The 25,705-nt window shown below is 39.0% G+C and overlaps 1 pseudogene; it reads left to right on the forward strand.

Moving 5' to 3' along the window:
- Nucleotides 1-215: 215 nt before the first annotated feature.
- On the forward strand, nucleotides 216-1,410 carry LOC147620735 (G-type lectin S-receptor-like serine/threonine-protein kinase SD2-5 pseudogene; annotated as a pseudogene).
- The last annotated feature ends 24,295 nt before the right edge of the window (nucleotides 1,411-25,705 follow it).

Raw genomic sequence — 25,705 nt, forward strand, 5'->3', positions numbered from 1 at the left:
TTCTCGACGAGGACTTGGTCATGCTTCTCGATTTTAAGAAGGCATACAATAGAGTTGACTGGGTTTTTCTGAAGGGAAATATGCTTCGCCTGGGTTTTGAGCCAGACTGGATTGGAGGGGTGGTGGCTCTATATTCCACAACTTTATTAATCAAGCGGTTATCGGTATATATTTTGTTTTAGAAAATAGATATGATTTCTACAATAAAGAGAGAGTGTGGTGTGTGTGTAGAGAGAGACAATCATGAAGAAATCCTTCAGGTGGGTTGCAAGCTTATCCCTTTTCGTAGGTATCGGCCTCGTGGTCATCTTCGCCACTCCGGCTGCCACCCGTGCCGCCCCTAATCGCATCTACGTCCTGGCGGCGGCTGTCATCACCGCCTGCTTCATCTGTTTTTGTTTATATTTTCTCAATCGCTTCTACCGCCTCAAGGCCAAGGAAGATGTGCGGCGTACTGAGGAGGCCGCACAGATGGGCATGGAAGCTGATGCCGAGTTTCTCCAGACCCTCACAGGCCTCCCCACTAGGTTCTCTTTCAAGGAGCTTGAATCTGCTACAGCTAACTTCAGCAAGAAGCTCGGAAAGGGTGGCTTCGGTTCTGTCTATGAAGGTACCCTCCCTGACGGTCCCACGGTTGCTGTTAAGAGACTAGAGAAAGAAGGGCGCGGCCAAAAGGAGTTCTGTGCAGAGGTGGCCACCGTCTCTAGAATCAGAAATGTCAACCTCGTCTGCGTGAAGGGTTTCTGCGCAGAGGGCTTTGAGAGGTTGCTGGTCTATGAATTCATGCCCAGAGGTTCTCTCGACAGATGGATATTTCATAGCAGAGATGAGAGGGTACTTTTGTCATCCTCCTCTTCTTCTTTATCTTCTGATGCTTTTATGGTTTTGAGCTTGGAAACCCGATGTCGCATTGCACTAGAGACTGCACGCGGCCTCCTCTACCTGCATGAAGAATGTGAAGAGACCATCCTGCATCCGGATGTGAAGCCACAGAACATCCTGCTCGACGAGCAGTTCCGAGCTAAGGTTTCCGATTTTGGGCTCTCCCGTTGCATGGACAGGGCTCAAAGCAGGCTCGTGACTACCTTGAGGGGCACACCTGGCTACCTTGCTCCGGAATGGCTCTTGGAAGCAGGAATTGATAGCAAAACAGATGTCTACAGCTTCGAAATGGTCCTACTGGAGCTTGTGAGTGGGAGGCGGAGTCTCGACCAATCTGAGGAGAATCCTGACCATTGGTTCTTGCCAGCCATGGCCTTCAAGAAGCTGCAGGAAGACCTCACAATGGATATCATCGACCCCTTGCTGCAAGGGAAGCTTGATGAGAAGAGCTGCAAGCAAGCCTTCATGATGATCAAAGTTGCTTTGTGGTGCATCCAAGAGAATGCATCCATTAGGCAATGGCACTAAATCCCAAGTCTCATTCCCATACAATGCATCTATCTCCTCATCCATAGCTTTCTCCCAACACACACAAGAAAGCTATTGGTTGTAAGTGGGTGTATAAGCTAAAATATAATAGTGATGGTAGCATAAGTAGGTGCAAGGCTAGATTGGTAGCCAAAGGATATGCGCAGACACGTGGGATTGATTATGTGAGGAGACATTTTTCCCAGTTTTGCAAAGATGGCAACCGTGAGAGTTGTGATTGCGGTGGCTGCAACTAAAGGCTAGTTTTTACATCAGATGGATGTAAAAAATGTGTTCTTGCATGGTGACTTGCAAGAAGAGGTGTATATGGATCAACACCAGGTTTTGAGGATACAAGTCACCCAGAGTATGTATGTAAGCTTCGTAAGGCTTTGTATGGGTTAAAGCAAGCTCCACAAGCATGGCATAACAAGATTAATGAGTGTCGTCACTATTGGTTCTCATATGGAAGATGTAGATCACTCTTTGTATGTGCGCAAGAGTGAAAAGGGTATTGTGATCATCACCATTTATGTAGATGATCTTATTGTTTAGGGGTGACAACTTGGATGAGATTGAGGCTGTGAAAAGTCTTCTCAAAAGAAGGAAGTTTGAGATGACGGATTTGGGAGATCTGCGCTAATTTTTGGGAATTGAGGTCATTCGCACACCTGAGGGTATTTGGCTGTCACCACAGAGACGGTATGCATTAGACATGTTGTCCAAGTATGGGATGGCTGATTTTAAGCCAATATCAGTGCCATTAGATCAAAATGGCAAGCTTAGTGTGGAATCTGGATGAAGGTTATGTGTTGGAGGATCCCACTATGTACAGGAAGATCGTGGTGGGCAGTTTGATCTATGTCACGATCAGCAGGCCAGATTTAAGTTACACGGTTGGCTTAGAGAGCCAATTTATGCAGGTTCCATGCAAACCACATCTTGATAGTGTGCAACGTACGCTTCTGTATTTGAGGGCAACTATTGATTATGCATTATTTTACGTAGTAGGTGTACCATTGGAGCTATTTGGGTATACAGATGCAGATTGGGCAGGTAGCATCTCAGACAAGAGATCTACTAGTGGATTTATGTTTTCATTGGAGAGTGTTGTTGTGACATGGAGCAGCAAGAATCAGCCCACAATTACCTTGTTGAGTACAGAGGAGCTACAGTGGCAGCATGTGAGGTAGCTTGGCAGGGCTACTGCCTGATTTGGGGTTGCATGTGCAGAGAAAGGTTGTCATATATTGTGACAACCTTAGCAGTATATAGTTGGCCAATAGGAACCCAGTTTTCCATGCACGGATGAAACACATTGAGGTACATTACCACTTCATCAGAGGGAGAGAATCTTGGCAGGCAACATGGACTTGGCCTATGTTAGTACACAGGATCAGGTCGCTGACATCTTTCACGAAGGCCTTGGGAGCTGAGAAGCTCCATACATTTCGAGATATGCTTGGAGTTCATAAGCTGGAGTTGAGATTGAGAGGGAGTGTTGAGATGTAAAACTCAACATGAGCTGACACTCACGAGGCGCTTGCATGACATTTATATCACTGGCGGGTTTGGTAGCTTGCACCAACATATCTACGCCAGAGATTCTATAGTTGGACTACACCGACCAGTCCACGTCTACCCACTCCTCTTAGCGTGTTCACATTATGGACCGCTTGTATATACTCTATTATGTGTGTAGCCACTTTATCTTCTTAGTGTACCTCTTTTGTTGTGTGAAGAAGAAGAAGAATGTTCAGCCTCTCACCGTGTGTGTTCTCTTCTAGGGTTTATGTGAGTGTGTGTGTGCTTGCAAAAGCTCAAGCTCTCTTCTTCCCTTGTGCATCTTTTGAAGGCAAACAACAATGATTCAAGTATCCACTGTGCTTCCTCAATATAGTGATTCTTGTATTTAATCAAGTATCGATGATAAATAGTACATGTACGAGTGGTGGTCTGGTCATGGTCAAGGATAGATTCTGGGACTAAAATATATGAGTCTTCTCATAAAAGAGGTGGGTAATCTAGAATAGGATAAAGTGGAAGAGTTTCCTTAAATGGGCATAGCAAGATGATATGGAAGGATTTGTATATATGCCAGTGAGGTGGGATGTCCAATCTAAAATCATTGTCATTGATTTTCTTTAGAATCTTGAAAGGCCCATAAAAATGTGGAGCAAGTTTACAGTTGGGGTTCTTTTCAAGTCTACGTTTTTTCGTAGGTATTTGCTTCTTGTTTACTTGTTTTATATATCTTTCTTGAGCTTTTTGAATAGATTGAGTAACTTCAATCAAAATCAAAGGATGGAATCATGGGCAAAATGGTCTATGGGGCTAGAACCTGTGTTCCGATTCTAGAAGTTGGAGTAGGTAATTTCTTACCATAGACAACTTTGAAGGGTGCCTTTCCTATGGCAGAGTGGGTGGTAATTGTTATAAGAAAATTGCAAAATGTGCAAATTCTCATCCCAATTAGAAGGTTTATCAATGGTATAGGCGCTCAAAAGGTCCATAATAGTGCTATTAGTAGCTTCGGTCTGGCCATTCCTTTCTTTGTGAAAGCAGAACTAAAGTCCATCGAGAGTCCATCTTAGAGCCTAAATTAGAAAACAAAGCTATCCAAAAATGATTGCAAAAGTGAGAGTCTCTATCAGAAATAATTAGTCTAGGAAAACCATGATGAATCTCTATCTGCAAAGTGAAGCAGTCAGTGTCTTCTTGCATGCCACAAAGTATGCTTGTTTGCTAAACCTATCTACTATGATCCAAATCATGACATTATGTGAGGAAGTAGTGGGTAGTTCCCTCGAGGTAGTTCCGTAACATTATTAGGGTAAATTTGGACTATGAAATGGGCCCTGTAAGAAATCCTAATTTTTAGTAATCTTTTGATTAAAAATGCTAATTTTGATCCCATAGCAGGAGAAAAATCAAATGATTCCCCTATTTTTTATAGACTTTTTAGGTCCTACCATCTACATTTTATCCACTCTCTCACTAGCTTTTTGTACTTTTATATCCTAATTTTTAGTAATCTTTTGATTAAAAATGCTAATTTTGACCCCATAGTGGGAGATAAATCAAATGATTCCCCTATTTTTTATAGACTTTTTAGGTCCTACCATCTACATTTTATCCGCTCTCTCACTAGCTTTTTGTACTTTTATAGTCTATAGTTTTGGAATATTTTAACCCATTACTTTTAGATACAAGTTACATCACCATTCCCAAGGTTTCACTCTTCGACCATAAGGGAGGCCCAAAATTGACTTTTTCTAAATTTTTATTTTTTTTGAGTTTTTCATCAAAAAAACTTTCCTTATATATATATAAACCCAGAAGTGAATTTTTTATATCATTTCTTAGTCATAACTACCTCATATAATAAAATGCATACGTAATTGTGACAATAGTTCACAATGCCTCCATCCGTGTCCATTGTGCATGAAGCGGTCAATTCTCAAGCCAAAGCGCGAGGATGAGCTCCGATGGGTAAAGGGGATCTTGTCTTCCGATTTAGATGCAACACCCAATAGGGACACAAAGGATCCAAATTGGGCACCAAGTATTCTTTTCCCAATGAAAAGTATACACTTTTGCACATTGCATGCGATGAGGATTTTTGATAGGTTGCTTAAGCTTCACATTGACTATGCATTCACTATGCAGCCAGCCTCACACTCAGTCCAAGCAATGATGCAAGTGGAGGAGCTCCTCAAATCTCTGGGAGTGCATGGCAGGAATGTAAAGATTGTGAAAGATCTTAAGAAGTCTCGGGCACATCATATTGTTGCTCAACAAGTGTCAATGATGAGCGGTGCAAAGGCGAGGCGATTATTGCATCCTATGAACGATCGATTGAGGAGTCTGCCAATGGGAGTGTTGGAAAGATCTTTGTTTGCAAGTGCACCACAGATCTTGACCAAGATCCAACTCTACAAAACAAGCAAAAGAAGGTGTGGGCATTGTTGAGATATCGAGCTTGTCTAGTGAGGCGGTGGACACTGATGACCCGCCTGGGGGATAGGCCCCACACTTACACCACTTGCATGGTTGGTGAGATCTTGGGTGATATGCGGCCAGTGGGATGACAGGCTGTGTGACAGCCATTCTAGAGACTGGCATAGTTATAGCGCCAGCTCATTTAGTTGGGTTCACACTATAGAGAACCCGTGTATGTATTGGTTGAGTACCTTTCATATTGTGTGTACTCTTATCTTGTATATGGTGTGTTGAGTGGCACATCACTATGCATATATGGCAAAGGTTGTGCAGGTTGTTGAGCCCACATTCATTGATGAGACTGTTGGAAATGTGTGTTGGGAGAAAGCTATGGATGAGAAAAATGGATGCACTATATGGAAATGAGACTTGGGATTTAGTGCAATTGCCTGAAGGCAAGAAAGCCATTGGATGCAAGTGGGTGTACAAAGTAAAACATAACAGTGATGGAAGCATAAACAGGTACAAGGCTAGATTGGTAGCCAAAGGGTATGCGCAGACATATGGCATTGATTATGAGGAAACTTTCAGCCCAATTGCCAAGATGGCAGAAGTGAGAGTTGTGATAGCAGTGGCTGCGTCAAAGCAATGGTCTTTACATCAGATGGATGTAAAGAATGCATTCTTGCATGGGGATTTGCAAGAAGAGGTGTATATGTTGCAACCACCTGGTTATGAGGATGTGAGTCACCCCGAGCATGTTTGTAGGTTGAAGAAAGACTTGTATGGCTTAAAGCAAGCACCAAGAGCATGGTCTGACAAGATTTTTGAATATCTTGTCACTATTGGCTTTCATGTAGCGAATGCAGATTTCTCGCTGTATGTGAGACATGGTGATAGAGGGGTTGTGCTTGTTGTCATCTATGTAGATGACTTTATCATTATGGGGGACCATGATGTAGAGATCTTTGATGTAAAGATCTTGCTTAGACAGAAGTTTGAGATGAAGGATCTGGGGGAGCTCAGATATTTCTTGGGCATTGAGGTGATTAGGTCACCACATGGTATTGGATTACTGCAGAGACAGTATGGCTTGGACATGTTGTCCAAGTATGGTATGACAGGCTGTAAGCCTATTTCCGTGCCATTGGATCAGAATGGCAAGTTGAGTGCAGATTCAGGAGAGATTTTGGAGGATCCTACTATGTATAGGCGCATAGTAGGAAGTTTGATCTACATGACGATCACCAGACCAGATTTGAGCTATGCTGTTGGGTTGGTGAGTCAGTTTATGCAGGTTCCACGGAAACCGCATTTGGATGCAGTGAGACGCATACTAAGGTATGTGAGGTCTACTTTGCATTGTGGACTATTCTATGAGACTGGGACAGAGATATGTGTACATGGGTACACAGATGCTGATTGGGCTGGTAGTATCTCAGATAGAAGATCTACCAGTGGATTCATGTTCTCTTTGGGGAGTGCTACTGTGACTTGGAGCAGCAAGAAGCAGCCTACGGTTGCTCTATCCAGTACAGAGGCCGAGTACAGAGGAGCTGCTATGGTAGCATGTGAGGTAGCTTGGTTGAGAAAGCTACTTGAAGATTTGGGTCGATCAGTGGATAGACAAGTTGTCATTTTCTGTGACAACATTAGCAGTATACAATTGGCCAGGAACCCAGTATTTCATGCTCGTACAAAGTATATAGAGGTCCACTACCACTTCGTCAGAGAGAAGGTCTTGGCAGGAGACATCGACCTTGTTTATGCCAGCACAGAGGATCAGGTAGCTGACATCTTCACCAAAGCATTGGGTACAGAGAAGCTCCACAGATTCAGGGCTTTGCTTGGTGTACATGAGATGGAGTTGAGCTCGAGGGGGAGTGTTGAGATATCGAGCTCGTCTAGTGAGGCAGTGGAAAGTGATGACCCGCCTGGGGGATAGGCCCCACACTTACACCACTGGCATGGTTGGTGAGATCTTGGGTGATATGCGGCCAGTGGGATGACAGGCTGTGTGACAGCCATTCTTGAGACTGGCATAGTTATAGTGCCAGCTCATTTAGTTGGGTTCACACTATAGAGAACCCGTGTATGTATTGGTTGAGTACCTTTCATATTGTGTGTACTCTTATCTTGTATATGGTGTGTTGAGTGTTGAGTGAAGAAGAAGAAGATATTCAGCCTCTCACCTTGTGTGTTCTCTATTAGGGTTTTGTGAGTGTGTGTGTGCTTGCAAGAGCTCAAGCTCTCTTCCCCCTGCATCTTTTCAGGCATACTTTGACAAGGTTGTGACAACTATATTAAAGAGCACAACTCAAGAAGAACAAAGTGTGTTCAAAATAGATGTGACAGAATTCATCAAGCTTGTTAGTGAGAGTTGGGGAGATACCTCCATTACATATTACATGGTAAGATATCATCTTAATTATCGTCATTCATTAATTACCATTGCAATTTCTTACTAAAATTCCATAAACATTTGTCTTCATAATTTCTTACTTGGATATTTTTTCATAGCACATTGTATATGCACAAACATGGACCATATTTTCTACAAAAATACGGGTCTTTGGATATGTTCACCAGCACACCCAAGGCATGGAAAGATCACATTACGCAGCCAAAGGAGTGTACTTCAAGAATACTCGACATGGTGGAGGGAAGACACGTAGCAATTATCTTGTGGAGATGTTTAATTGGTTCTATCGACAATCTTTTAAGAAATGTTACTAGGGAAAAGGCTCAAATGTCAGCAATTGCTAAAGCCGCACGACTCAAAAGGAAAACATAGAGAAGTGGAATGGAAGTTCAAGAGGAGGCCATGTCACATGGCGTGCCACAATGGCAAGACATGGCAGACATTGGGTTAAACATGTCTAATTTGGTGGTTTTGTAATTTTTGGCCGGTTTCAGACTATTTGAACACATTATAAATGACTTTATATAAAGGTGTAATAGTCTCATTCATTCTCATTTCTATATTTAAACTTCACTTTTTGCCATGGCTCACATGAAAAACACTGCACATAACCTTCTGTCATCACCTCATCGTCGTCCACCGCTACCTCCACCTCCCTCTCCCCCTCATCCAGACACCACTGACCCGGCCACCACCACTGACCCTGATCGAGAGCCTACAAGGAGTGATGTTAACCCTGATGGAGTGCCATGGGCTGATATTCCTATCCCCCCAATATGTTCCACAATTGGGGGGAAGAGCTTGCATTGAGGCATGGGTCCGTTGTTGCCAACACAAGAAGAGGTGGCCATAGCAGCAACAACAGAAGCAGCAGCAGCAATAGAAGTAGCAAGCTGAAGGAGCTCCATCATCCTCTCAACATAAATGTGCACGAGATTGGAGTGCTCATGCACGTCCTCCTCGACCACCCGCAAGAAACCCTCCTCCTTGTGCCCCAAGGAGGAAACACAATGGCATGGCAGCTCTAAAGGAAGCTGAAGGAGCTCCATCATCCTCTCAACATAAATGTGCACGAGATTGGAGTGCTCATGCACGTCCTCCTCGACCACCCGTAAGAAACCCTCCTCCTTGTGCCCCAAGGAGGAAACACAATGGCATGGCAGCTCTAAAGGAGATTCGGAGGTTCTAGAAGAGTGGCAACCTCCTCATCCCGAGAGCTCTTTTTGCACGTATTGTTAAATAGATACTATATGATTTATGGGGCCGAGACAAGAGGATGCAAAGCCTTGTCTTGGCTGCAATCCAAGAAGCAATAGAGGCATTTTTGGTCACCATGTTTGAAGATTCTAACCTATGTGCAATCCATGCAAAGCGGGTCACAATCATGTGTAAAGATATGAAGCTGGCACGTACCATTCGATGTGATTACCTTTGAATATTTTCCCTTATGATGTACATGATTGGACAATGTAAAACTTCATTTTTATATTCTCTTTTTAGTGCTTCTCAAGTTGTCCATTCGATGTGTAAAGATATGAAGCTGGCACGTACCATTCGATGTGATTACCTTTGAATATTTTCCCTTATGATGTACATGATTGGACAATGTAAAACTTCATTTTTTTATTCTCTTTTTAGTGCTTCTCAAGTTGTCCATCAAGGCCTTGATTGCATGTGTATCTGTATCAAAAAAATTTAAATGTATTTGATTTGTGTATTTCATTTACAAGGGTAATTTGTGTATTTCACTGGTTAGTATGTATACTTTGAAGGCTTAAAAAAGCTTTTTAAAAAAACCCAACCTAAACAGGTGACTTTTGTCCAGACAGGCTTCGTGACTTTTGCCCAGACAGGAAGCCTGTCTAGACAAAAGTCGCCCTGTTCAGGTTGGGGGGTCTTTTTGCCTTTGTAAACCTTCCTCTTAACCATATGTATTAATATTTTTTAATTTTGATATTATTTACTTGTAAATTTCTTGGTGATAGCAAAACTTGCAATGTATGATAACTAGGTGATATCAGGCCCAGTGTGAAGGCACCACATCTTTTATGATCTTAATACTCCTTTGTAAGGCAGTATATATCTTTAATTTTAAGTTCCTAATTTATAATAAGATCTATATAAATTTATATATGACAATTAAATAATAAGTTCCTAATTTATAATAAGATCTATATAAATTCTTATATATGACAATTAAAGGCTAAAAAATGCAAATAGAGCCCTAACCTGAACATGGCGACTTTTGCCCAGACAGCAAGCCTGTCCAGGCAAAAGTCACCCTGTTCAGGTTGGGGCTATTTTTGTATTTGGTGGCCTATAATTGTCATGTAGAAACATTTATATGTATTTATATTCACATATACATAGGCCTTACTATCAATTAAAGCTAAGTATTGGCTAAATTAGATAAAACTATACTACACTCGTGTAAGAACTCTCTCTTTCCATGTGTAAAAAATCTCTCATCATGTAAAAGAGTGTGAGACCCCCCTGTCCCCTCCGTGCACCGGACTCCCGGTTGCTAACAGTAGCTTCCTCTTTCGCAGGGCAAGGTTTCCCAATCAGGGCCTCGCCCTCGAATGTCCGGGCATGAGACTGATCCGGTGGTCATTCCGAAACTGAAGCTGGGAAAAATTCCCTTGCCCAAAAAACAAGGACGATTCCAGCTTTTTTTATTTTCTTAACGAATTTTCTAACGAGGTCAAGAGAACTAAACTATCCTTCACCTGATTAAACTAGAAAGAAGGAAAACTATTACAAACTTAACTTAAAGAAATCAACGCTTTTTTCCTAACCGAATCAGGCACAGCCGTTGATCTAATCATTAGAGAAGTCTTCAGGTTTTTATTTAACTACTCGAGTTCTAAGCGTATTCCTATTATTAAATTTCATTATTAAAACTCCACTGATCCAGCCTAATGCCATCCGGCCCATGGGTACCACTGGAATCGGTAGAACCAGACAATTACTCACCCACCCATAATTGAATGCCTTTCTTAACTTTTGCTTTCGAATACAGATACGCACATACTCCTCTTTAAAACTTTAACTTATAAAACAATCCATTGACAAAACAATTATGGTTTACAGACATCAGAAATTCCATCCAGTCCCTTGTTTTTCAAAAAACAGAATCACTCTGGACTCTCCGTTTGAGACCAGCTGGTCAGCCAATGAGATCCAGCAATAATCATTCATCCATCATACAATCTTCCACGACATATGCATGGGTGTCCTAGGCATCGCGAGCCCGTGCATCGCCTGGTCAGAACCCTCCAGGATCCTCCTTAGGTGTCTTGGCACTTCACTTAGGGACCGCTTCATCAACCCCCTCATCCATCGTACCAGAAGCGCACCATTTTAACCGTATCGAGGTTGGTCAAGACCAGGCTTTGCCGCATGAGCTATCCTTTAAACACTCCCCACCGCTAGCTGTTGCAACCGAACTTCCCTTAGAAAAACACATACCAAATGCTCCCTCCTAGCATTCTGGCGTAAGGCAGTCCTTTAAGAAAACAGGGTTTCTATGCAAGTTTTCAGTTTGATTTTCTTTTGAATACAATGAGTATATCTTAAATCAGTATCCCTAAAACTTCTTGATCGTAATTCCATAACAAAATTTCTCAAATTTTGTAACCTTGATCCACAGATCAATTCAAAGGGTCTCAAACTGGTCACATCTTCTTTTCTCGAAACTGACGAAAGAGTTTGGTCTTGGTCAAAGTTTGATTCAGGGTTCGAGTCAGATAAGATTTTTCCTGAACTATCTTTCTCAAAAAGGGGTGATATTTCAGTTACTAATTTACTGAATTTCATTCATTAAATATTCACTTAACTAATTTCTAAATTAGTTAGGAATTCCAATGACGAATAAATTGATCATTTATTTGAATATTTCGATCTCGATAGATTTTTTGAATTTTCTTTTTACAATCTGTGAGAGTATAAAACGATAGAAATTTCTCTCTTAGAGTATTTACTTATTCATTTGTTAAATACTCATACAAATTAAACATAGAATTAAAGAGAACTCTAATTTTGATATACAAATTCTTTATGCATCTATTTATGCATAAAAATCAACGTCAATGGGAAAATAACACCTTTATATAAAAGAAAATCCTTTTATGCATATATTTATGCATAAAATCAAATTTAATAGGAATAACACTTTTAAAATAAAAAGAATTTCTTTATGCATCTATTTATGCATAAAAATCAATTTTTATAGGAATAATGCTTTTATTATAAAATATTTCCTTTATGCATCTTTCTATGCATGATGGAAATTAACTTCAATGATAACATCACTTTTATAATCAAAAAATTTCCATTATGCATCTTTCTATGCATAGAAATTAAATTCAATGAAAACAACACTTTTATAATAAAAAAATTTCCATTATGAATCTTTCTATGCATAGAAATTAAATTCAATGAAAATAACACTTTCATTAAAAAAAAATTCCATTATGCATCTTTCTATGCATAGAAATTAAATTCAATGAAAATAACACTTTCATAATAAAGAAATTCCCATTATGCATCTTTCTATGCATAGAACTAAAATTCAATGAAAATAACACTTTTATAATTAAAAAAAATTCATTATGCATCTTTCTATGCATAAAAATTAAATTCAATGAAAACAACACTTCTATAATAAAAATAGTTCCATTATGCATCTTTCTATGCATAGAATTTAAATTCAATGAAAATAACACTTTTATAATAATGAAAAAAATTCCATTATGCATCTTTCTATGCAGAGAAATTAATTTTAATAATTAATATCAGTGATATCCATGCATATTCATAGGTGAATATGTACATGGAATAAATTAGAATATTTCTTTTAGAATGCACAAACGGTGGGAACTACTCTTTTGGAATAACATAAAAATAAATTCTTTTTCACAAAATTCTAGAAAATTTTACCATAACCTCCTTTGTATGGTTGACCATTTCTCATTTTAACATTCTATTTTCAATTTAAATTAACCCCAATTAGATGTAAAGGACTCTAATTTACACAATTTTCAATTTCCAAGAGAGTAAACAATAGGAAAAGTTTAATTAATCTTTTTAATCATCATTCTAGAATAAAGAAAGGCTGAATTGTAAGGAAGAGAAGGGGATGGCCTTTTCATCAAGGCATAGCATCAGAATTTCCTTTAATCAACTATAAAAAATAAGAAAATCAAGAAAACCATAGATTTAAAATTAAAAAGTAAGAAGAATTTAGCTTACATGGAGTTTGTAAGCTTTCCTTTGGCTTGAGGGATTGAGGGTTCTACTATTGTTTGGATCAAGAGTGGCCACCAATTACTTTGGAGAGGATTAAGTCAAAAACAATTGAATTATCAAGAAAATTCAATGTAATTGGCTCTGGGTAGTAACAATGCATAAACACTTTTAAGCTTTTACAAAGGGGGAGGCTTCTATTTATAGAAAAAAGTGAGCCTCAAACCAAGAAAAGTGATTCTAGAATTTTCGTGATCAGTTTGGTCAATTTTTGACCATTTTTGGGTCAGTTCAGCTTACTTTTTGGAACTAGACTTGAAATAGGAGAGAGGAGAGTTGAATATCTCACTTAATTGATTTAAAATTGGGAAGTAATGATGAGAAAAAAGGCACCTCCTTCATGAGGGGGAATCCCCACTCTGAGGTGTCAAAAATGAGTTTTTCAACTATTTTCTTTGGTCCTTAGTCCACTCTTCATCTTATGTGAGCATTTACTCATTTTTGGGGGGGTTCTTTATTTCTTCAATTTATATCCTCCCTACATTTGGATTAATATTATTGGTCCCTCAGAACCTTAATCCAAAATTTTCAAAAAATCTGGACCCTTAGGCTAAGGTCTTTTGAGCAGATTATAGTTTATTTCTAATGCACCTTAGGAATTTCTTTTTAAACTTCTGTTTCAGGGGAATTTATTTTAATAAGAAAGGATATTTTTCCATCCAAAGATATCTAAAAACTGAATTATCTCTCTCTAGAATATTTTCTCTCTCTAGGCCAAAACAAGTAGAAACAAGATCTTTTTATTATTCTGAAAAGGGGATTGATTACAGGGGAAGAAACTAGACATCTTGAGGGGCTAGGGAGGAATCTTACATCCTCTCCCACTTGAAAAATGTGAGATGTATGTCCTCATCTCGCAAACTTGGGGTAATCCTGCATCAGTTCGGCTTCTTTCTCCCAAGTAGCGTCTTCAAAAGGATAGAACTTCCATTTGACTAATAATTCTCTTAGAATTTTGTTCCTAAGAACCTTCTCTCAAACATCAAGGATTTCTTCAGGTTAGAGTTCCATCAGTCCTTAAGTTAAAGAATTTAAGAGTTCATCACATTAAGCACATGATTCGGGCTTGCTACATACTTCTTAAGTAGGCTGACATGAAATACATTATGTACTTTGAGATGAGGAGGCAAAAGAAGTTCATAGGATAAGTCACCTACTTTCTTTGTAATCAGATATGGCCCACTGTATCTGGGGGATAACTTCTTGTACTTCCCAAGAGATAGAGAACTTCTTTTGGGACGTACTCGAATGAAGACCATATCTGCTTCTTTGATTATTTTATCTGACCACTTATCTGCATATTGCTTATGTCTATCCTGGGCAGCTTTTATATCCTTGCGGATTGACTGCATCTGTTGCTCCATGTCGTTAAGCATCTATCTAGACATATCAACCCTAATCAATGGGTCGGACCAAGTTAATGGTGTTAGGCAATCTTGTCCATACAGAGCCTTGAAAGGGCTCATCCCGATACTTTTGTGATACTACGAAGCATTGTAGGCAAACTCGACTAGGAGATAGCTTAGCCACTTTTTGGGTTCCCTGCCCACAGCATGACTGAAGTATATCTTTGATTACTTGGTTCGCCCTTTCTGTTTGACCATCGGTCTTCGGGTGGTAAGTTGTGCTGAGATCCAAGAAAGTTCCTACTACTTTGAAGAATGCAGTCAAGAATCTTGACATGAACTTGGGATCTCGATCACTTACTATTCTCCTAGTGGGTAGGCCATGCAATCTGAAGATTTCCTTGAGGAACACTCTGGCCACATCCACTACTACAGTGTAGTTTTCTTTTACTGGATTTAGATGGGCAACTTTGGTTAGTCTATAAACTACCACGAAGATGGAGTTGTAACCTGATTGCACTGAAGGTAGTCCAGTAATAAAATCCATACTGATACATTCCCACTTCATTTGGGGGATGTCTAATGGATGTAACTTCCCAGGCATTTTTACTCTCTCGATTTTGACTTTCTGACATATCTGATTAAGTACATCCTTTTTTAGTCCAGGCCAAAAGAAACTTTTCTTTACAGACATGTAGGCCTTGATAAAACCTGGATGTCCTGCTATATAAGGCTATCATGGGCTTCATTCATCCTTAGTTCCCTCATGATTTGGGAATGCATAGCCTGCTATTGTAATACATATTTCCATCATCAAGGCTGTACCCTTGAACTCGGTTCAACTTCTGAGGAGTTTTGCTTTCCTGCATAAGTAGGGTAGCAATAGGGCCAAAGAATCTATCCTGCATGATCTTCTCTCTTGCTTCATTAATCAATGGATTTGACACCACTGTGATTGCAAAGCAAGGAGGCTTTTCTGCTGAGGGCATCTGCTACCACATTTTCTTTGCCTTGGTGGTACTTGATTTCAAAATCAAATTCCTGCAGGGTCTGCATCCACCTTCTTTGGCGCATGTTGAGATCCTTCTAAGAGTGAAGATCCACTTTAAGCTTTGATGATCTGTCATCATCAAAGTGAATCTTTTACCCAGTAGGTAATGTCTCCACAACTTTAGGGCATAGACTACTAAAAGTAGCTCCAGGTCGTGGACAACATAATTTCTCTCATGCGTTTTGAGTTTTCGAGATTCATAGGGAAATTCATGACCTTCCTACATGAGCGCACCTCCCAAGGCAAAACCACTAGCATCAGTTTACTACCTCAAAGGGTAGAAAGAAATCTGGCAACTTCAGAACGGTAATGGTTACCAAGGCGGTCTTTAGCAAAAGCGCGATACTTGGTAGATCATTGAAACGGGGTATTCTTCTTGAGAAGATTAGTCAGGGGAGAAGCTATCAGAGCATACTTAGGTATAAAAATTCTATACCAACCAGTTAATCCCAAGAATCCCCTGACTTCTTTCACTATCTTTGGTTCAGGTCAATCTATGATTGCTTGGACTTTTGCAAAATCTAGAGAAATTCCGTCTTTGGACAGCAGGAAGCCCAAGTATTCAACATGGTCGGTAGAGAAAGTGCATTTGCTCTTTTTTGCAAAGAGTTGCTGCTTCCTTAGAAACGGACGTGAGCTTCATGGTCAGTTGCATTCTTTGAGTAAATGAAAATATCATCAAAGAAAACAAGAAAAAAATCATCCAAGTATTCTCTGAGAATGTCTTGCATTATGCGAGAATCCAGTTAATCCCAAGAATCCCCTGACTTCTTTCACTATCTTTGGTTCAGGTCAATCTATGACTCCTTGGACTTTTGTAGAATCTAGAGAAATTCCGTCTTTGGACAGCAGGAAGCCCAAGTATTCAACATGGTCGGTAGAGAAAGTGCATTTGCTCTTTTTTGCAAAGAGTTGGTGCTTCCTTAGAAACGGACGTGAGCTTCATGGTCAGATGCATTCTTTCAGTAAATGAAAATATCATCAAAGAAAACAAGAACAAAATCATCCAAGTATTCTCTGAGAATGTCTTGCATTATGCGATTGAATGTAGCTCGGGCATTTGTCAATCCAAAAGACATGACTATAAATTCATAGTGCCTATAGCGAGTATTGATGGCTCTCTTCAGGATATCTTGCTCATTAATCCTGATCTGATAATACCCTAATTTGATATCTATCTTTGTGAAGATCTGGGCTCCACTTAGCCTATCCAAAAGCTCATCAATTTTGGGGATAGGATACTTATTCTTAACTGTCAGCAGCATTAATCCTGATCTGATAATACCCTGATTTGATATCTATCTTTGTGAAGATCTGGGCTCCACTTAGCCTATCCAAAAGCTCATCAATTTTGGGGATAGGATACTTATTCTTAACTATCAGCAGGCTGATTGAGACCTCTGTAATCCACAGAGAGTCTTAGTGTTCCATCCTTCTTTTTCTAAAAGAGAACTGGTGCTCCCCAAGGTGAAACAATGGGTCTTATAAACCCTTGTTCTAATAGCTGCCTAAGCTGTTCCTTGAGTTCAATGGCTTCAGGGACTAGCATTTTGTACATGCGTTAGGCTATTGGCTGAGCTCCAGGGTCAATTTTATCACATGATCTACTTCTCGAATCGGAGGCATCTCTGTTAGCTCTACTCACTTAACCATTCTGGTTCTTTAGCCTTTAACTTTGTGTCTACTGGATTCATTTTGACAACATAAATGAGTTGCTTCTTTCTAAGCCCTTTCAGTAATTTAGAAGCTTTTACTAATTGCAGATCTGGGGATCTGAATATTCCAGTTCCCGGGGGACCCGAAAATTCCAGTTTCTTAGACTTTGTTTCGTGAAGGTCACGGAAGGAAATGGTTCCATTATGATAGTACATGTTAGCTTGATTTAGATTAAACTGAATACGATCTGTCTCATGGTGAGTGAAAAGAATCTTCCCACCACTGGCCAATTCAACTTGCATAGGTTTCCCTGGTTTATGTTCTAAGACTAGCTTACGCAAGCATCTAAGGGAAATAAATGAATGAGCACTGCCTGAATCAATCAAAAGCTTAAATGGCTTACCCTTATACTCAGCTGGAGTATGAATGGCAGAGAATTGACGATTTGGCCCTTGGTTCTCAATTGCGGCATGAATCTAACCTCTTTCCTCTACCACTACTTCTGTTATCGTAACTGCTCTAGCTGCTGCTGCAGATTGGGGTGGAACTTTTTCTCTTTGGTTACCCCAGTTTCTGGGAGGGAGTTCTGAGATTACTCTAAACATAGGCAGATGGCTGAGCTAGATTCCTCTTGGGATTGCCTTGATTTTGGCGAGACGGGATATGAAGGGGCTCGTCTCTGAATTCTAGGTCCTTGACTTCCCTGTCCTCTTGACATGGCACGAGTCGGGTTAAGTTCTCTGACACCCAAAACACCCGTTCTCACTTCTAAGCTCATCCCTTTGAGTCCTTGAAAAAGATGGGGCTCCTGAGAAAGTGTTCTGAGAGGGAAGGGTCTTCCTTCACTTCTGAATCTCCCAGCATCTTGATTCTGAATTGGGCCTTGTTGCCTCTTTGGGGGAGGAAAGTTTGAAGCATTTCTCGGGGTTTGGAACCTTTTAAAGTTTGAGGGTGCAGGTTTTGGCGGGACCTTAACAACAAATGCTTTGGCAAAGTCCTTTGCACACTCTAACAGCTTCTGCCATTGAGACTGGTTTGGCATTTTTCACTAAAGTTTCCAATGGCTCGTTCATCCCTTTAATGAATATGGCCATCAGCTGCTCGTCATCCAAAAGTGGAGAATATTTGAGGAGAAGGGCAAATGCCTAATGGTATTCTTCAATTGTCTGGCTATCCTGCTTCAATTTTAAGAACTCATTCATTTTGGTTTCCAGGAAGCCCGGAGGACAGAACCTCTTCCTGAGGTAAGCTTTCAGATCTGACTAGGTCTGGGTATTTCGGTCGAGACGGTTTGTCTCGCAATGGTTCCTCCATGCGACCCTGGCTGTTTCCACAATTTTTAATCTGGTGAGAGCCATCTTACTCTTGTCATTATAATTGGTTACATCAAAATATTCTTCCATTGCCTCGATCCATTTTTCCACTGTTTCTCCTAACTGTTCCCCTTCACCCTTGAATGGGCCAAGTTGGGATCGGTGCAGGGCTTTATGAACATCCGGATCTAACTCTTCATCATTATTAAGAGGATCCGGCTGCCTAGCACGACGGGCTGCGCGCCTCATGATTCTGACAAAACGAGATTTTTGTTAACTTAACTTCGTCTCATCAGATTTATGACTATTTAATTTTTTAGATTTATTTCTTAAACAATAAATATTTCATCATAATTCTTAAAAAAACAAGATTCACTCTGATAAATTTATTAACCAATATTCACAACCATGAAAACAATTTGGAATCTTTTGCAAAATATCATTTATTATCAAAAGTTTTTGATAAATACATAGAGCGTCTTGGCTCCAAAATTCACTGCCTCAATCGCGTACGCATAAAAAGGCGATACTGTGATGGAGACATGCTATGATATAAACGATTCTTCACTGGTAAAGGTGCTGCAATTCTGCTCCTAGGAATAAAGCGGCTTAGAAGTCTAAAAATTCGACAAGAAGTTCTAAAACTGTGGGGTGAATGATTATAGAAATGGACATAATGAATAACTCCTAGCCTTACCAAGATCATGGCTAGCGAGATATTTTGTCTGAGTCTTTGACGTTGATTGGTATTGATGTTAATACTTCGCTCTCCAAAGAACCACATATGCTAACGTCGCTCTACTAGATCAGGAAAGTATAGATCCTCAAAGTGACTAGCAAGTCTCACTCTACTTTCTCGGGTTATAGCGGAGTTGATGAGATTTTCAAAGGCAAAAGCAATCATATCCTGACTCTGTGAAAGTCCAGGAATGCTATCCATCTAAAAATCTAGTTCAATTTATGAGTTTTATATTTATGAATTCATTTCAAACATACTCTTAGCAAGTGAAAACATTATTTCCCAGATTTACTTTAAAATTTTAGGTAATTTCTGCTGCTGATTCATAAGTTTACAACAGTGCTTTGATACTAGCTGTGAGACCCCCCTGCCCCCTCCGTGTACCCGATTCTCGGTTGCTAGCAGCAAAAGTAGCTTCCTCTTGCACGGGGCAGGGTTTCCCACTAGGCCTCGCCCTCGAATGTCCGAGCACAAGACTAATCTGGTGGTCATTCCGAAACCGAAACCGAGAAAATTTCCCATGCCCAAAAAACGGAGACGATTCCACCTTTTTTTATTTTTTTAACGAATTTTCTAACGAGGTCAAGAGAACTAAACTATCCTTCGCCTGATTTAACCAGAAAGAAGGAAAACTATTACAAACTTAACTTGAAGAAATCAATGCTTTTTCCTAACCGAATCAGCTGTTGATCTAATCATTAGAAAAGTCTTCAGGTTTTTATTTAACTACTCGAGTTCTAAGCGTATTCCTATTATTCAATTTCATTATTAAAACTCCAATGATTCCAGCCTACCCCATCTAGCCCATGGGTTAGCCACCACCCAACCACTGGAATCGGTAGAACCAGACAATTACTCACCCACCCATAATTGAATGTCTTTCTTAACTTTTGCTTTCGAATATAGATACGCACACACTCCTCTTTAAAACTTTAACTTATAAAACAATCTATTGACAAACAATTATGGTTTACAGACATCATAAATTCCATCCAATCCCTTGTTTCTCAAAAAACAGAATCACTCTCCGTTGAGACCAGTTGGTCAGCAACAAGATCCACTAACAGATTACAATAATCATTCATCCATCATATAATCTTCCACGACATACACATGGGTGTCCTAGGCACCGCGAGCCCATGCATCACCTGGTCAGAACCCTCCACGATCCTCCTTAGGTGTCCTAGAACTTCACTTAGGGACCACTTCGTCGGACCTCGTCCATCATACCGGAAGCGCACCATTTTAACCGTACCAAGGCTGGTCAAGACCTGTAGACTTTGCTACGTGAGCTGTCCTTTGAGCGCTCCCCGCCCCAGCTGTTGCAACCGAACTTCCATAGAAAAACACATACCAAATGCTCCTCCAGCATTCTGGCATAAGACAGTCCTTTAAGAAAACACGGTTTCTATGCAAGTTTTCAGTTTGATTTTCTTTTGAATACAATGAGTATATCTTAAATCAGTATCCCCAAAACTTCTTCATCGTAATTCTGAATTCCATATAACAGAATTTCTCGAATTTTGTAACCTTGATCCACATATCAATTCAAAAGGTCTCAAACTTAGTTTTAGGTTTGGCGGAAGATTTGAGTGTATTTTTTTGAACTGGACACATCTTCTTTCCTCTCGAAACTGAGGAAAGAGTTTGGTCTTGGTCATAGTTTGATTCAGGGTCCGAGTCAGATAAGATTTCTCCTGAACTATCTTTCTCGAAAAGGGGTGATATTTCAGTTACTAATAATTAATTGAATTTCATTCATTGAATATTCACTTAACTGATTTCTAAACTAGCTACAAATTCCAATAAGGAACAAATTAATCATTTATTTGCATATTTCGATTATCTCAATAGATTTTTTGAATTTTCTTTTACAATCCGTGTGAGAGTATAAAACAATAGAAATTTCTCTCTTAGAGTATTTACTTATTCATTTATTAAATACTCATAGAAATTAAACATAGAATTAAAGAGAATTCTAATTTTGATATAAAAATTCTTTATGCATCTATTTATGCATAAAAATCAACATCAATGGGAATAACACTTTTATATAAAAGAAAATCCTTTTACGCATCTATTTATACATAAAATCAAATTTAGTAGGAATAACACTTTTAAAATAAAAAGATTTTCTTTATGCATCTATTTATGCATAAAAATTAATTTTTATAGGAATAACGCTTTTATAATAAAAAAATTTCTTTATGCATCTTTCTATGCATGGAAATTAAATTCAATTAAAACAACACTTTTATAATAAAAAAAATTTCATTATGCATCTTTCTATGAATAGAAATTAAATTCAATGAAAATAACACTTTTATAATTAAAAAATTTCCATTATGCATCTTTCTATGCATGGAATTTAAATTCAATAAAAAAACTCTTTTATAATAAAAATTTTTCATTATGCATCTTTCTATGCATAGAAATTAAATTCAATGAAAACAACACTTTTATAAATAAAAAATTTCCATTATGCATCTTTCTATGCATAACACTTTTCCATTATGCATCTTTCTATGCATAGAAATTAAATTCAATGAAAATAACACTTTTCCATTATGCATCTTTCTATGCATAGAAATTAATTTTAATAATTAATATCATTGATATCCATGCATATTCATAGGTGAATATGTACATGGAATAAATTAGAATATTTCTTTTAGAATGCACAAATGGTGGGAATTACTCTTTTGGAATAACATAAAAATAAACTTTCTTTTCCACAAAATTCTAGAAAATTTTACCATAACCTCCTTTGTATGGCTGACCATTTCTCATTTTTAACATTCTATTTTCAATTTAAATTAACCCCAATTAGATGTAAAGGACTCTAATCTACATAATTTTTAATTTCCAAGAGAGTAAATAATAAGAAAAGTTTAATTAATCTTTTTATTAATCATTCTAGGATAAAGAAAGGCTAAATTGTAAGGAAGAGAAGGGGATGGCCTTTTCATCAAGGCATAACATCAGAATTTACTTTAATCAACTATAAAAAAATAAGAAAATCAAGAAAACCATAGATTTAAAATTAAAAAGTAAGAAGAATTTAGCTTACATGGAGTTTGTAAGGTTTCCTTCGGCTTTTGAGATTGAGAGTTCTACTCTTGTTTGGATCAAGAGTGGCCACCAATTACTTTGGAGAGGATTAAGTCAAAAACAATTGAACTATCAAGAAAATTCAATGTGATTGGCTCTGGGTAGGAGTAGAGTAACAGTGCATAAACACTATTAAGCTTTTACAAAGGTGGAGGCTTCTATTTATAGGAAAAAGTGAGCCTCAAACCAAGCAAACTCATTCTAGAATTTTCGAAATCAGTTTGGTCAATTTTTGACCAATTTTGGGTCAGTTCAGCTTACTTTTTGAACTAGACTTGAAATAGGAGAGAGGAGAGATGAAATATCTTGGGGAGTAATGATGAGAAAAAAGGTGCCTCCTTCATGAGGGGGAATCCCCACTCTGAGGTGTCAAAAATCAGCTTTTTAACTGTTTTCTTTGGTCCTTAGTCCACTCTTCATCTTATGTGAGCATTTACTCATTTTTTGGGGGGGGGGGTTCTTTATTTCTTCAATTTATCTCCTCCCTACATTTGGATTAATCTTATTGGTCCCTCAAAACCTTAATCCAAAATTTTTAAAAAATCTAGACCCTTAGGCTAAGGTCTTTTGAGCAGATTATAATTTATTTCTAATGCACCTTAGGAATTTCTTTTTAAACTTCTGCTTTGGGAAAATTTATTTTAATAACAAAGAATATTTCTCCATCCAAAGATATCTAAAAACTGAATTACCTCTCTCTAGGCCAAAGCAGGTAGTAGAAACAAGATCTTTTTATTATTCTGAAAAGGGGATTGATTACAAGGGAAGAAATTGGACATCTTGAGGGGCTAGGGAGGAGTTTTACAAAGAGTATCTTTTATAATCTTAATATTACTTTATAAGACACTATATATCTTTAATTTTAAGCACCTAATTTATAGAAAATCTTATATGATTGCTTATACATGACAATTGAAGGCTAAAAATTACAAAAAGAGCCCCAATCTAAACATGGCAACTTTTGCCCAGATAGCAAGCCTGTCTAAGCAAAAGTCACCCTGTGTTCAAGTTGGGGTTATTTTTATATTTAGTGGCCTCAAATTGTCATGTACAAGCATTTACGAGTAGTCACATTCACACACACATAGGCCTTGCTAATCAATTAGAGCTGGCTTAATCAGACAGAACTACACACTCATTGTGGTCAGAGAGGACAGAGGGGGACATCATGGGAAGTTGGCCTAAATTAATCATTATTGATACCACACAAACTAAACATGCATGCAATCTAGTGTCATCCACAATGGCTCTCTCTCTCTCTCTCTCTCTCTCTCTCTCTCTCTCATATCATGAAAACTTACATTATTCAAACATTATATAGACATTATGTATAAAAAACCCCACTTGTATTAATAAAAAGGATTTACATTAATTGTCGAACATAGTATCTACGATAAATTTTCAAGCTAACTCATAATGTTCTTGAGACGCCTAGCTATAGTCTTGCACCTCTTCTTTCTAAGTGGAAGGTCCCTGACAATATGGCATTGATGACACAATCTGGGTCCTTCTCACCAATACTTTCTACAAATGCAGTGTGTGCAAGCACTTTAGAATAGTAACCCCCTTAGAAGGCAGCATACACTACAGCCTTGTTGATGAGCACTATCTTGTCAGTGTTTCTTGGAATCGTTGACAAGCATAGGACCTTGCTAAGTACTTTGAGGGCTAACATGTAAAAGCTTTCCATGGGGCTAAATGCATTGTGCACCACAACAAGGTGTTGAGGTGCAATACGACCCATGTAATGGGCCAATGTAGCATCTCTTCCAAAACCCTCGCGTGTGCCACCTTTGCGTTGAGCCCAAGCATCTATAGAGACTATATGCTGCACACAAGAAAGAGGATTAGTGGAATTCTAGTAGTATTATCAATTATATTTATTAGATTCATACATAATTTATCTTACTGTGTGTTTGAAATCAGAGCTAGCTTGCAAATGTTAATGGAGGACTTGTGTTCCTCCAACAACACTAGTGTAGCATCCTCAGACTCTATGGTCGATGGCAATTGTTCCTGAGCTTTTCTAAACTCCTCCTCAGTCTCACAAGGCTTTGATTAGCCCCTCTATAATTTGTTGATTTCAGGATCATCACCAACTCATGCACACAACCCTGCACTAGAACAAGCCCTTGTTGTGTAAAGCCTATGAGCCCTTGTTGTCGATGGAAAATTCATCATTCACAGCTGACAAGGAGAGGCACTCGGCTTAATTGAGCTTGTAGATCTTTTCTAGGTCATGCAAAAAGAGGAATTCCTCCCCTTCAATCACCACAGAGCTGAGCTTACTAAGCTCAAGCTCTGGCATCTCATGTGTAGCCTGCTTTCCCTTGTCCACATTTGGTACATCTAGGGTACCCTCTATATAGGACCCTCCCCCACCTCTTCTCCACCCTCTGTTGTGGCTGAGGCACTTAAGTGTCTATCCAGAGTATGGCACCAGGGATTTCACTGACGTAAACGAGAACATGTGAACATGTTAATAACATATGTTAATAACACAAAAAATCTTGTGATCACATGTTATATTCACAAAGCTTTGACAAGGGCCTAAAAAAATTATCTTTGTCGGGCATAAAAAATCTTCTTAGGTGGCCACTAACTTGCTATTATGTGAAGATGGTAACATGAGAACATGTGAATAGCTTATTCCCATGTGTAGCCAAGCTTTTAAGGGTTTCCCAAATGGCAAGTGACCTGTTTTTTTGTGAACGATAACATGAGAACATGTGAATAACTTGTTCACATGTGTTATTATCACAAAAAATCTTATGATCACGTGAATATTAAATCCCTGTATGGCACCAATGCCTTTGACAAGGATGCTTCACCAAATTGAGGTGCCTCAATTTGGAGGAGGAGATCTTTGGCCATAATGGCCTCAACAAGATGGTTGAGGACCTCTGGTTTAGGATCCTCCTCCTTGCCTTGTACTGTGCCTCCAATTGAGACATCCTCCACCTCTACCTCTTCATCAGAGTCTTGCTCACCACAAAGGTATATGAAGGTGGCAATCTAAGAGAGGAAATCAAGGTCAATCTTCTCCCTCTAAAGTGAAAGCATATCCTCCTTGATGATATTCTTGTGTGACCATCAAGGAGCACAATATCTTGGAATTTTTGCAACCTCCTGAGGGCATTCATGTAATTCTTGTTAATATATCATAGGAGATTTCATGGCACCCAATCACTGTCCACCTATGGTAGCTTAACAGTCCAGGGCCTTGTGTACTCCTCCATGTAGTCAAGAGCACCTCTATAGTCCTCTTCAACCAAGAGGATGGTCGTTCCATCTCGCGAAAGAAGATGAAGAAAAGTTCCTCTCTGTCATGCCACTTGATCCTCTTCAAGAACTTGAGAAACCTCATATATGCCATGTTTGGGTCCAAGCTGGAAGGGAGTGATGAAT

Source organism: Cibotium barometz, chromosome 31 (assembly GCF_041138505.1).
Source record: "Cibotium barometz isolate CiBa-2024 chromosome 31, ASM4113850v1, whole genome shotgun sequence".
Classification (NCBI taxonomy): domain Eukaryota; kingdom Viridiplantae; phylum Streptophyta; class Polypodiopsida; order Cyatheales; family Cibotiaceae; genus Cibotium; species Cibotium barometz.